The 14591-nt window shown below is 38.4% G+C and overlaps 1 long non-coding RNA gene across 1 annotated transcript in view; it reads left to right on the forward strand.

Moving 5' to 3' along the window:
- Nucleotides 1-14591, forward strand: part of LOC118009530 — a 462984-nt gene that overhangs the window by 277650 nt on the left and 170743 nt on the right. The gene's annotated exons all lie outside the window — the stretch shown is intronic.

Below are 14591 nucleotides of genomic sequence, written 5' to 3' on the forward strand. Positions count from 1 at the left end.
ATAAATCAGGTATGACAGTATCTAAGAAAATTTTCCTATTGTTTTCTCTGAAGCTACATGACATATTGTTGTACCACAATTAACAAAAACCTAGCAGACAAATATCTAAACCCATAAGCCAAATGGATCAGGGTATGGTTATTTGCATCACAAAAAGGATTCACTATTGTTTTATTAATTCATTTTTTATGTAGACATTTGATAAATACAGCCTATATTTTAGGCACTATAGACAGAAGGTTGTATAAAACAGGATCCCCTGCCCTCACAGATCTCAGAGTATATAAGAGGAGACTAACATGTTCTGGCATAATTATAATCACACTTGATGTAGAAAAATGTTGGGGTTCAGAGCCAACAGTTAAGAAGGAATTCTTGAGACGTCTTTGGTGCAAAAGGTGCTTTAATAAAGCACAGGGACAGGACACATGGGCAGAAAGAGCTGCACTGGGGTTGTGATGGGTGACTGATTATATGCTTCCAAGTTGGGAGGGGGTTAGGGACAGTACAAGCCTCCAAGGTATTTTGGAAACAAGGTTTCCAGGATCCTGAGGGGGCTAACTATTGCTAGGAAAAGATCATTTGTTACTGTTTAGTAAAAACTCAGTGAAGAGATTCTTCAAATGTGTATCAATGGGCCATATGCTTGGAGGATGATTGCTTACATTTATCTTAGGGGGTAGAGATAAAGGAAACTTCAAAAGGAATTTTTATATGTTAAAGAAGACTTAAAGGATCCTGGGGGGTTGGGATAAGATTGCCTCTTGACCTTAGCAAAGTATTAACATCTGGGCAGCTGAGCTCCTAGAGGAATGTCACTCTGACTGTTTTGAGGACTTGTCAATGGACTATAAGTAGTAAGGAAATTTAATTTTTCTTTTGCCTTTGTTTTCCACATTAACACCCAATTGTTATAATAGAAGTTCAAACACCATAGGAATACAATGATTAGGACAGTTAACTGTTGCAGATGTTAGGCAAGTCTATAAACAGAAAGTGATGATTAAAGTGGAAATGAATGGGTTCACTGGACAAAAAAGGAGAGCTTTCCTAAAGAATGACAAAACAGAAAAGTGAGCAAGTATTTTTTTTTAAAAAATTGATGTGTTGCCATGGTTTCCACTGTGTTCATGGTGTTCCAATCTAGACCCCTTAGATATAATAACCGAAGGGCTCATGTGAGATTAGGAATAATCCTTACTTTATATCACAGGAGTGAAAGGTGGTTGTTGGATTATAATTGGAGTGGGAAAATTGAAGTTTCTGGAGACAGATTAGGTATACACGATGGTAAGTCACTGAACATTTTCAGCAAGCACAAGAATGGTATGCTCTGATTTATGCCTTTTTGAAAAGATCATTTTAGAGATGATATAGAGGATGGATTGAAAGGTAGAATTCTTCAAATAGAAGCTTCCTTATTACATTCAAAATGTAATTTTATTTACAGAAGTTCTGCTTGCATAGAGCAAACCCTTAACCCATCCCCTGTAGCAAGTGGGCCACACATCAGTTATGTCAGGTGAAGTCCAAAAAGTACAAATGTTTTAGTGCCATGACCTTCTATTTTTCAGTGACAAAAAGAAGTTCTGCTCAGAGCAATAGTCCAAAATTTAAGCTTGATAAACTCTGATTGATCTCATACCACCCACAGCATAAATATTTTCAAAATATCAAAACAATGATTCCAAATAATTCAGATGTATAAGTTCCCAGTTATTTATCTTCCATTTCCCGACCAAAAATGTTAAGGTTTTGAAACCTTAAGGTTGCCTTTTCCTTTGCTTTGAGATGTTGCAAATTGAAGCTGAACTATCTGCAGGCTGGTATAGGATTCATTTCATCCCTTAAGATAAATAAAGGAAAGTTTCTAAGGAAATTTCTAAAATGAGGACTCCATACAAAATATGTAGGCTCTACATCTTTTTTCAAAGGAATTTTGCAATTGAGCTCAGAGTTTGCTTCTGTTGGCTAGCATCCTGCTGAGTTAATGATTTTCAAATTTAGAAAAAATAAAATAATTAAACAGAACTGCTTCTGAGGGTACTGTAAAGGACTGAAGAAATCCATGATTATTCAAATTAATGCTCTGGACCACTTGCCGATATAGCCAGGAATAATGGCAGGCACTTGTTTTTTCCTTGTATTTTAAATCATCTTAATTTGGAAATCATCTTTTGGCATTTATGACCCCAATTCTGTGTCAACATAAGCCCATTACTATTCTCTTTTTCATTTTTTACTTTTAAAAAAGGTGAAAGACTTTATAAAACTCAATTGCAAACTTCTTGAACCAAAGAATCCAGGAAAATGATGCCCTGCCTGCCATTTATAAATAACCAGGTAGATCACATTGTAAGTCAGCCTGAAAATCAGTTAACTCTATTTCTTTTGTCTTCTATCTGTTAGTTAACAGATCTTTGTACATTCTTAGCCAAGGATGGGAGGAAGAGTGTCTGGCAATAGCAGTTTATCTAGGATTGACTCAGACTATAGACTGCTGAATATTTTTCAGCCATTGGCTTTTAGAAAAATAGATCTATCTGTAAGGCTGCTTGCATTTGTAATTTCATTTCAGTCACAGTTTGATTTATCACAGCTCAGTTGACATTAGGCTGTGACTAATTCTTTCAAGACCTTAAAGCTACTGAACCTTTGTTGCCCAGGTGATGTTGAGGGTGGTGGGAAAGCAGTTAGCCTGGTCTACATAATTGTTCAAATCATTATCTAAAAACACCATTTCAGGACTAAATTCTCTACCCTAGGATCCAATCCATTCAATTTACAGGCCTCACAATTCTCTCTGAGCTTCTCTCTCTCTCTTCCCTGGTGCCAGCCCTCTTGCCAGCTGGTGCCCTGTGGTTTGCCTATTTCTTTATTATTATGGCCCATACTTGGTACCTTTGACTTTGTTGCTCATATCCTACCTAGGATATTCTCTTAAATTCTCTCCATTAAACTAAATCCTCAAATTTCTTCAAGACCCACAGTTTAAAAATCACCTTAACAAGCTTATACCATCCCTCAAAGATATTTTGGTACTCACCAAGGCAGAAAATATAATACTCTAGACCCTTTATCATGTATTTTTAGTTCTTTCATTCATACATCATAGGGCTTTATAGCTGGAAAGGACTCTAGAGATTGTTTATAGAAGGGGATGGTGAGGCCCAGAAAGATTGAGGGATTTTTCCAGTTATAGTTCAGTGCAGTGAAGACTGATGCTCCTGAAGATAGTCTTGAGACCCCATGATATCATGAGATGAACTTAAAATCATCAAAGGATGGTTGACTTGTGTTTATTACAGCTTCATAGTTAAATCTGAATCTCAGAAAACAAGCATCCCAGTCCTGCAGCATAGGTATTCCTCAGAACATCACATTATGTACTCCAAGAGCAGACAGAATGTGTTATGTTTTGGAAAATTTCCACAGTTGTTTTGTGTAGATTAAGGTTCCTCTTCCACTTTCCCATAGCAACCATTTCCTTCTGCAGAGCAAATATCTACCATTTTTATAATTGAATTGGACTGTAGTTATCGTATTATTATAATAATGATATTATAATTGGATTATAAAATCATGAGGACAGGGACTGGGATTGTTTTGTATCATTATATCCCTGTGTCTAGAATAATGCCTTGAACACAGAAAGTGCTAAAAAAATGTTAAGTGAATGAATGAATGTTTATGCCTTTTTTCTAGCTTAAATAAATGTACAGTCTACAAGACAGGTTTTAGTTCTTGTTAGCTTAAAGCAATTCATTTAAAGCTTAATCAAGATTTTTAAATTAAAATCTACTAAAACATGAGTCACAATTTAAATGCCTATGGATGCAAGCAGGGAGCACGTATGAGCAAAGCCAGGCTGGATGTGAGAAATACAACACAACAGTGCAAGCACAATCTTAGAAAAGGATAATAATAATGATTAGAAGTATGGCAAATAGCATAAGTCTCACCTAAACTAGCTGATTATTGCTATGTCAGGATGGAAACCCAGTGATTTTTATAGAGAGGCTAAGACTCAGATTTTAATATAAAAATATCACAATATTAAAATATTGATAATTCATTTTAAAAGAAAAACACTTTGTGGACAAATTTTTCTATGGGTAACCCAGTGGCCGTCAATTCCTAGACATCTGCTCTAGACTCAAAGGAACACATCTGGGCAGCTCTGTGTGGGTAACTGAACCTAGTACTCCCCAACTTTCTTGCTGGGACCTTCAGTAGTATGTGGATAGCATCATGCTCTAAACATCATGCCACCATGTGAATCAGATGAATAGGGCCCTTTACTCCAATTAGATGTATATTGCTGGCAGGTGCTGCAGCTTCACAAGACAGTAATTGGCTTGACATTTTTAAAATATGAAAGCAACAAGACTTATGCACTCTAAATTGACCATGAAATGCTCTTGAAGCAAAATTACCACCAAGCCTGTCTAAAACATCTCAGAAAAATAGGAAGGGGGAGGACTAGGATGGGTGAAGTTACTTTCTTAAGCTTACAGATTCTGCTTTGCCTACATATTTGAGAAAATCTTATAAAAGTAGTGTATAATTTGATTAAGATCTTTTGTATATAATACAGAGGAGCATGTGCACAAGAAAGGTTTTTTTCATAAGAATGATATAGTTTAGAACATACAGTATATTACCTATTATATAGCATTATATGGCAGGCCATCCCTTCATGAACCAAAACAGTTTTCAACTAGAGAAAGTTAGTCAAATCTCTTACTTGTATGGGAACCCATATTTTTTTTTAAATGAAGACAAACAAAACCACTCAAGCAGCTAACACACACACACACACACACACACACACACACACACCCATGAGCTAGGTGAATAGAATTGTTTTATTAAAAACAGAATTTCATCAAACTGCCTTGTGTGTACATGGGCCTAAAACGATATTCATTCAACTACAAGTTCATTGATCAGCCCAGTGTGAATGGAGAAAGTTGGCTGTCAGAAGTAGCATTCTGTGGAAGGGAACTTAGAAAGAATCTACTGACTGTGCTCATCTTTGGCTGGCTGGTCCAGCATGCTGCCATCACTCGCTCAACATCCTTTTGAGGTCCTGCTGTGTGCCAAGACACTGCGTGGACATCAACACTCATCTCTCACCCCATCCTGCCTCCAAGTTGCTCTAGAGACATCCATTTTCAAGATTAGGCACTTAAGGTACACTGCTCCTCAAAGTGAAGAATGTAGTCATTTCAAATATATTGGTGTTTTCTCTGATCCCACTGGGTATTATTTGACAAAACATAGGCAGTCTCAGCACAAACCCAGGGAACAGATATTTTTGGTGAAACAGCTGAGCTGGGACTCAGTATCACCGTCTCTCTACTGACCAGTTGCTTTCTGCTCTTCCTCTGAGCCTCTCTGCCTTAGCCACTGATGGCAGCCATTTATTTCCCAGTTGACCCATTTCCAGCTTTTGAGTTAGCTAGAGATACAAGAGCATTAAACTAGAAAGAATTCTCAAGACATGAATCAAATATCCTGGTTCTACATTACTTATGCAACTCACTTAACCTTTCCTGGACTTGGTTTCCCTTCTGTAAAATAATTAGATAATATCTGCCCATCTACACCCAGAAGACTATAATGAGAATAACAGGAATTTACACACATGAAGTCAAAATATACAACTTGTCCAAGCAGAAGTAAACCTTAACCCAGAACTCCCTATCAGTATTTACCTGGTTTTGCTCACTCCAAGATCTTAATGACTGCTTGTAAAGTGGGGGACTCAAATCTAGCTATATAGAGAAGGTGTTCTTTGAGATGACAAAAATAACAAAAGACATATTGGAAATGACCAACTTTGCCCTGGGATTAAAGTATACCATTTACCTTTTGTATTTATATACAAAGAACTGGGTTGTGATATCATTCCCTAGTTTACTCCCACTAAGGAATGGGTGGTAACCATAACTAGTAGGGCTAAAAGATGATTTCTGGTCTGCTCTAGTCTTTGTCTCTGAAGTTACAAACTTAGGCAACATCTCTCACTCCCTATCACCAGTCCTGTCAGTTCTGCCTCTCCTGTCTGCCTCTGTTGTCTCCTCTCCTGAATCAGTAAACTGCCTCAGCCCAGTCTGGATCTCCTTCCTCTATCATCTGGATTATTGCACTGACCTCCACACCGGTCTCCCTGCTCTAGGCTTGCTCTGCTCCAATCCTTTCATCACACAACCACTCTAGTTCTCTTCCTAAGGGACACATTGACCAGGCCACAGCCCACTCAAAACCCTTCAATGACCTTCCATTGCCTTCATATGTAAGACTAAGTTCCCTACCTATCTTTCAGACCCCTCTACCTCCCCCTGCCTCCTTTCCTGTTTATCATCTTAATCATGCCACTATATCCCCTTTTGCTTTTAGGCCCTCCCCTGTGCTATTATTCTCTCAACCTGTGATGCTATTTTTCCACAATCCAAGTGACTTCAGCATGTGACTGAGCAAAATCCTAGTCATCCAGCTTAAATCTCACCTCCTCACAGGACCCTGCTGAACCCCCAAAATGGATTAGAGCACCCTTCACTTTCCCTGTAATAGTAGTCATTATGCATTATTGTGTAATGTCTGTCCTCCCCACTAGACTATGAGCTCCATAGAGATGGGATCTACTTCATACAGTACTATATCCCCACTGCCTAGCACAATGAGGAACACATACTAGAATCTCAACAACGTTTACTGATAGAGTAAATAAATGACCGAGTGAGTTAATATCCCATGCTGTTATTTCCCCCACTCCCTACCCTTAGGCTGGCTGTAGTATACTATGGTATCTACTTCTTTTTTAGGGTTTTTATTTGTAATCACATATAGTTCTTAATTTTGCTTGTTTGATAAATAGTCTGTAAGTACTGATTTTGTTTGCTGATTTCCATTCATAACTATACCTCACCGTACCCTCTACTTCTCAATTGGCACTAGGAAATATTAGCACTTAGTTCCAAAACAAAGAGGGAGATATATATCTAATCATATTCAAAATCTCTAAGCCATTTTGGTGAATAAAGCAAGTCTTAAAAAATACTTCCACTAAATAACACAATATATTTCCACAGGGCTATATTAAGAAATTTGAAGGGTGCCTGGGTGGCTCAGTCAGTTAAGCATCTGTCTGCCTTTGGCCCAGGTCGTGATCCCAGGGTCCTGAGATCGAGTCCCGCATTGGGATCCCTGCTCCTTGGGGAGCCTGCTTCTCCCTCTCCCTCTCCCTCTTCCTCTTCCTCTCTCTTTCTCTCTCTCTCTGTCATGAGTAAATAAATAAAATCTTAAAAAAAAAAAAGAAATTTGAAGGCCCTAAACAATCTTAAATTTTGAAGGCACTGCTCCACCTAATTTGGAATATATTTCTCAAATTAAGTATAAAAATTTGTTGCAAAAATTAGGAAGGATTTTTCTAATTTTGTTTCTGGAAAGATTTGGTTATATGTAATTTATTTAATTTGTAATTGGCTATAATTTTCAGTAATGATCATTCAGACTTGGGAATATTTGTGAAATGACAAAAAACTAACCTACCTATTTTCTTCAAATGCAATGACTTGTTAATGTTAGTGATTTATCACTTACATGTACGAAGTAGGGATAGAGGGAACATACCTCAACATCATAAAGGCCATATACGAAAGAACCACAGCTAATATCATCCTCAATGGGCAAAAACTGAGAGCTATCCTCAACACTCAGGAACAAGTCAAGGATGTCCACTTTCACAATTGTTATTTAACATAGTGCTGCAAATCCTAGCCTCAGCAATCAGACAACAGAAGAAAATAAAAGGCATTCAAATCAGCAAGGAAGAAGTCAAACTTTCAGTATTCGCAGATGACATGATACTTGATGTAGAAAACCTGAGAGAGTCCACCAAAAAATTGCTTGAAATGATACTGAATTCAGTAAAGTCACTGGATACAAAAATCAATGTGCAGAAGTCTGTTGCATTTCTATACACCAATAATGAAACAGCAGAAAGAGAAATCAAGGAATTGATCCCATTTATAACTGCTCCAAAAACCATAAGATACCTAGTAATAAACCTAACCAAAGAAGGAAAGATCTGTACTCTGAAAACTATAGAACACTGATGAAAGAAATTGAAGGTGAAGAAATAGAAAAACATTCCCTGCTCATGGATTGGAAGAACAAATATTGTTAAATCTCTGTATTACCCAAAGCAATCTACACATTTAATGCAATCCCTATCAAAATACCACAGCATTTTTCACAGAACTAGAACAAACAATCCTAAAATTTATATGGAACCACAGAAGGCCCCGAATAGCCAAAGCAGTCTTGAAAAAGAAAAATCAAAACTGGAGGCATCACAATTCCATACTTCAAGCTATATTACAAAGCTGTAGTGATCCAGACGGTGTGGTACTGTCACAAAAACAGACACATAGATCAACAGAACAGAACAGAGAACCCAGAAATGGACTGACAGCTATATGGTCAACTAATTTTGACAAAGCAGGAAAGAATATCCACTGGGAAAAAGACAGTCTCTTCAACAAGTGGTGTTGGGAAAACTGGACAGAAATATGCAGAAGACTGAAACTGGACCACTTTCTTATACCCAAAAATAAATTTAAAATGGATTAAAGCCCTTGAGGAGAACACAGGCAGCAACCTCTTTGACATCAGCCATAGTGACTTCTTACTAGACACGTCACCAGATGCAAGAGAAACAAAATAAAAAATGAACTACTGGGGTTTCATCAAGATAAAAAGCTTTTACACAGTGAAGTAAGCAATCAACAAAACTAAACGGCAACCTACAGAATGGGAAACGATATTTGCAAGTGATATATCTGATAAAGGATTAGTACCCAAGAGCTGTAAAGAACTTATCAAACTCAACATACAAATAAAATAATGCAGTTAAGAAATGGGCAGAGGACATGAACATTTTTCCAAAGAAGACATAAAGATGGCTAACAGACACATGAAAATATGCTCAACATCTCTCATTATCATGGAAATACAAATCAAAACCACAATGGGATACCTCCTCCCACCTGTCAGAATGACTAAAATTAACAACACAGGAAACAATGATGTTGGCAAGCATGTGGAGAAAGGAGAACCCTCTTGCACTGTTGGTGGGAATGCAAGCTGGTACAGCCACTCTGGAAAACAATATGGAGGGTCCTCAAAAAGTTAAAAATAGAACTACCCTACGATCCAGCAATTACACTACTAAGTATTTAAACATTATTTTTCAATTGTGTAGTTTTCTTTTATTCTTTAGAGGCAATAAAAAAATTTTAGGACTTGAGGGCAGAGCAAGATGGCGGAGGAGTAGGAGACCTGGATTTCATTTGGTCTCAGGAATTCAGCTGGATAGGGATCAAACCATTCTGAACACCTACGAACTCAACAGGAGATCGAAGAAAAGAATAGCAGCAATCTCTGAACAGAAAAGTGACCACCTTCTGGAAGGTAGGACCTGCGAAGTGAATCTGAGGCGATATTTGGGAGGATAGACGGTGGGGGAGGGGGCCTCCGTTGGCCGCTTCTGGCAAGTGATAGAACCGTGAAGCACAAAATCGGAACTTTTAGAAGTCTGCTCCACTGAGGGACGTTGCTCCAGTGGCTAAGCAGGGGGTGGAACCCTTGCTGGGACAGTGTGGTCTCAGGACCCTTGGGATCACAGAAAGACTGGGGGTGCCTGAGTGCAGCAGAGCTCCCAGGTATCAGAGCAGGGAAGGCGGCTGCAGAGACGTAGCCGAGGCACGGGCTCTCAGCTCGGGGTTGCCATAAACCGTGATCCGCGGCACAGTCGGGCCACTGCTCCTCCAGCAGGGACCCAACAAGCGGCAGATCCGGGGAGACTCCCCTTACTCCCCCGGGAGGAGTGGCGCGGGAGTGCACTGCAGGGATCTGCTGGGTTTAGAGACTCCACACTGAGTCGGGTGCCAGAGATAGAAACGCTCGGTCACAGGCCGGGTGAGCACGGAGTGTGGCCAGAGACCAGGGAGACGGGAGTGACTGACAGCTTTTCTCTGGGGACTCACTGAGGAGTGGGACCCGAGTTCTCTGCTCCTCAAGCACGGAGATTGAGGGCCACCATTTTCACTCTCGGCCTCCAAAGCTGTATGGAAAGCTTGCAGGGAACAAAAGCTCCCGAGAGCAAACCCAAGGAGATTACTTAGCCCAGACCGGCAAGGGCGGGGCAATTCCGCCTCAGGCAAAGATATTTGGGAACCGCGGCAACAGGCCCCTCCCCCAGAGGATCAGCAAGAACAGCCAGCCAAGACCAAGTTTACTGATCAATGAGAACGGCAGAACTACAGCACTAGGGGAATACTGCACATAGAATTCATGGCTTTTTTCCTCCTGATTCTTTAGTCTTTCAAAGTTAATTTTTTTTTTAACTGTCTTTCTTTTTTTCATTTTTCTTTTTTCCTTTTTCAACCAACATCTTAACCCCTTTTTTAAAAAAACATTTTTATTTTTCATTTTTATACTCATATTCTGTCCCTTCATAGTAGTTACCCTTATTTTTGGCATATATATATAAGTTGTTCTCTCTTTAAAATTTTGAGATACACTTTCTTCTAACAGATCAAAATATACCCTAAATCTCTACTGTATGGCTTTGTTCTAGTCTCCTGCCTGATCACATTCTCTCCTTTTTTTTTCTTTTTTTTTTAAATCCTCTTCTTTCTTTATTCAAACAACTTCTTATCAACTCCTTTTATAAAATTTTTTATAATTTTCATTTTACAGTCATATTCCATCCCTTCATCGTATCAACCCTTATTTTTATACATATATAAGTTTTTCTTTCTTTAAAATTTTGGGAGGCACTTTCTTCTAACAGACCAAAATACACCAAAAATCTGGTGTGTGGCACTGATCTATGCACCAGCCTGATCATATTTGATCATATTTTGTTTTTTTTTGTTTTGTTCTATTTTTGTTTTTTTTATCTTTTTTTTTCTTTTTCTTTTTTCTTTCTTCCCCTTCTTTTCCCCCAGTTTCAGGTCTTTTCTGATTTGTTTAGAGTATATTTTCTGGGGACATTGTTACCCTGTTAGCAGTTTGTTCTCTCATTCATCTATTCTCCTCTGGACAAAATGACAAGATGGAAAAAATCACCTCAACAAAAAGAACAAGAGGTAGTACTGACTGCCAGGGACCTACTCAGTATGGACATTAGTACAATGTCAGACCAAGAGTTCAGAATCATGATTTTAAAGATACTAGCTGGACTTGAAAAAAGCATGGAAGTTATTAGAGAAACCCTCTCTGGAGAAATAAAAGAACTAAAATCTAACCAAGTTGAAATCAAAAAGGCTATTAATGAGGTGCAATAAAATTAGGGGTGCTAACTGCTAGGATAAATGAGGCAGAAGAGAGAATCAGTCATATAGAAGACCAAATGATGGAAAATAAAGAAGGTGAAAAAAAGAGAGATAAACAACTACTGGATCATGAGGGCAGAATTCGAGAGATAAGCGATACCATAAGATGAAACAACATTAGAATAATTGGGATCCCAGAAGAAGAAGAAAGAGAGAGGGGGGCCGAAGTTATATTGGAGCAAATTATAGCAGAGAACTTCCCTAATTTGGGGAAGGAAACAGGCATCAAAATCCAGGAGGCACAGAGAACCCCTCTCAAAATCAATAAAAATAGGTCAACACCCCGACATCTAATAGTAAAACTTACGAGTCTCAGAGACAAAGAGAAAATCCTGAAAGCTCAGGAGAAGACATATGTAACCTACAGTGGTAGAAACATTAGATTGGCAACAGACCTATCCACAGAGACCTGGCAGGCCAGAAAGGACTGGCAGGATATATTCAGAGCACTAAACGAGAAAAATATGCAGCCAAGAATACTATATCCAGCTAGGCTGTCATTGAAAATAGAAGGAGAGATAAAAAGCTTCTAGGACAAACAAAAACTAAAGGAATTTGCAAACACAAAACCAGCCCTACAAGAAATCTTGAAAGGGGTCCTCTAAGCAAAGAGAGAGCCTAAAAGCAACACAGACCAGAAAGGAACACAGACAATATACAGTAACAGTCACCTTACAGGCAATACAATGGCACTAAATTCCTATCTTTCAATAGTTACCCTGAATGTAAATGGGCTAAATGCCCCAATCAAAAGACACAGGCTATCAGATTGGATTAAAAAACAAGACCCATCAATATGCTGTCTGCAAGAGACTCATTTTAGAACCAAAGACACCCCCAGATTGAAAGTGAGGGGGTGGAAAACCATTTACCATGCTAATGGACACCAAAAGAAAGCTGGGGTGGCAATCCTTATATCAGACAAATTAGATTTTAAACCAAAGACTGTAATAAGAGATGAGGAAGGACACTATATCCTACTTAAAGGATCTATCCAACAAGAAGATCTAACAATTGTAAATATCTATGCCCCTAACGTGGGAGCAGCAATTATATAAGGCAATTAATAACAAAAGCAAAGAAACACATTGACAACAATACAATAATAGTGGAGGACTTTAACACCCCCCTCACTGAAATGGACAGATCATCTAAGCAAAAGATCAACAAGGAAATAAAGACTTTAAATGACACACTGAACCAAATGGACTTCACAGATATAGTCAGAACATTCCATCCCAAAGCAACGGAATACACATTCTTCTCTAGTGCCCATGGAATATTCTGCAGAATAGATCACATCCTAGGTCACAAATCAAGTCTCAACCGGTACCAAAAGACTGGGATCATTCCCTGCCTATTTTCAGACCACAATGGTTTGAAACTAGAACTCAATCACAAGAGGAATGTCAGAAAGAACTCAAATACATGGAGGCAAAAGAGCATCCTACTAAAGAGTGAATGGGTCAACCAGTAAATTAAAGAAGAATTAAAAAAATACATGGAAACCAATGAAAATGAAAACACAACTGTTCAAAATCTTTGGGATGCAGCAAAGGCAGTCCTCAGAGGAAAGTATATAGCAATACAAGCCTTTCTCAAGAAACAAGAAAGGTCTCCAATACACAACCTAACCCTACACCTAAAGGAGCTGGAGAAACAATAGCAAATAAAGCCTAAACCCAGCAGGAGAAGAGAAATAATAAAGATTGGAGCAGAAATCAATGAAATAGAAACCAAATGAACAGTAGAACAGATCAATGAAACTAGGAGCTGGTTCTTTGAAAGAATTAACAAGATTGATAAACCCCTGGCCAGACTTATCAAAAAGAAAAAAGAAATGACCCAAATCAACAAAATCATGAATGAAAGAGGAGAGATCACGACCAACACCAAAGAAATACAAACAATTATAAGAACATATTATGAGCAACTCTCTGCCAGCAAATTAGATAACCTGGAAGAGATGGATGCATTCCTAGAGATGTATCAACTACCAAAACTGAACCAGGAAGAAATAGAAAACCTGAACAGACCTATAACCACTAAGGAAATTGAAGCAGTCATCAAAAATCTCCCAACAAACAAAAGCCCAGGGCCAGATGGCTTCCCAGGGGAATTCTATCAAACATTTCAAGAAGAATTAATACCTATTCTTCTGAAACTGTTCCAAAAAATAGAAATGGAAGGAAAACTTCCAAACTCGTTTTATGAGGCCACCATTACCTTGATCCCAAAACCAGACAAGGACCGAATCAAAAAGGAGAACTACAGACCAATATCCTTGATGAACATGGATGCAAAAATTCTCACCAAAATACTAGCCAATAGGATCCAACAGTACATTCAAAGGATTATTCACCATGACCAAGTGGGATTTATCCCTGGGCTGCAAGGTTGGTTCAACATCCGCAAATCAATCAACGTGATACAATATATTAACAAAAGAAAGAACAAGAATCATATGATCCTCTCAATAGATGCAGAAAAAGCTTTTGACAAAGTACAGCATCCTTTCTTGATCAAAACTCTTCAGAGTATAAGGATAGAGGGTACATACCTCAATATCATAAAAGCCATCTATGAAAAACCTACAGCAAATATCATTCTCAGTGGGGAAAAACTGAGAGCTTTCCTCCTAAGGTCAGGGATGTGGCAGGGATGTCCACTATCACCACTGCCATTCAACATAGTATTAGAAGTCCTAGCCACAGTAGTCAGACAACAAAAAGAAATAAAAGGCATCCAAATCAGCAAAGAAGTCAAATTCTCACTGTTTGCAGATGATATGATACTTTATGTGGAAAACCCCAAAGACTCCACCCCAAAACTGCTAGAACTCACACAGGAATTCAGTAAAGTGGCAGGATATAAAATCAATGCCCAGAAATCAGTGGCATTCCTATACACCAACAACAAGACAGAAGAAAGAGAAATTAAGGAGTCGATCCCATTTACAACTGCACCCAAAACCATAAGATACCTAGGAATAAATCTAACCAAAGAGGCAATGAATCTGTACTCAGAAAACTATAGAATACTCATGAAAGAAATTGAGGAAGACACAAAGAAATGGAAAGACGTTCCATGCTCATGGATTGGAAGAACAAATATTGTGAAGATGTCAATGCTACCTAGAGCAATCTACACCTTCAATGCAATCCCCATCAAAATACCATCCAC

Source organism: Mirounga leonina, unplaced genomic scaffold (assembly GCF_011800145.1).
Source record: "Mirounga leonina isolate KUSES-001 unplaced genomic scaffold, KU_Mleo_1.0 Mir_127, whole genome shotgun sequence".
NCBI lineage: Eukaryota > Metazoa > Chordata > Mammalia > Carnivora > Phocidae > Mirounga > Mirounga leonina.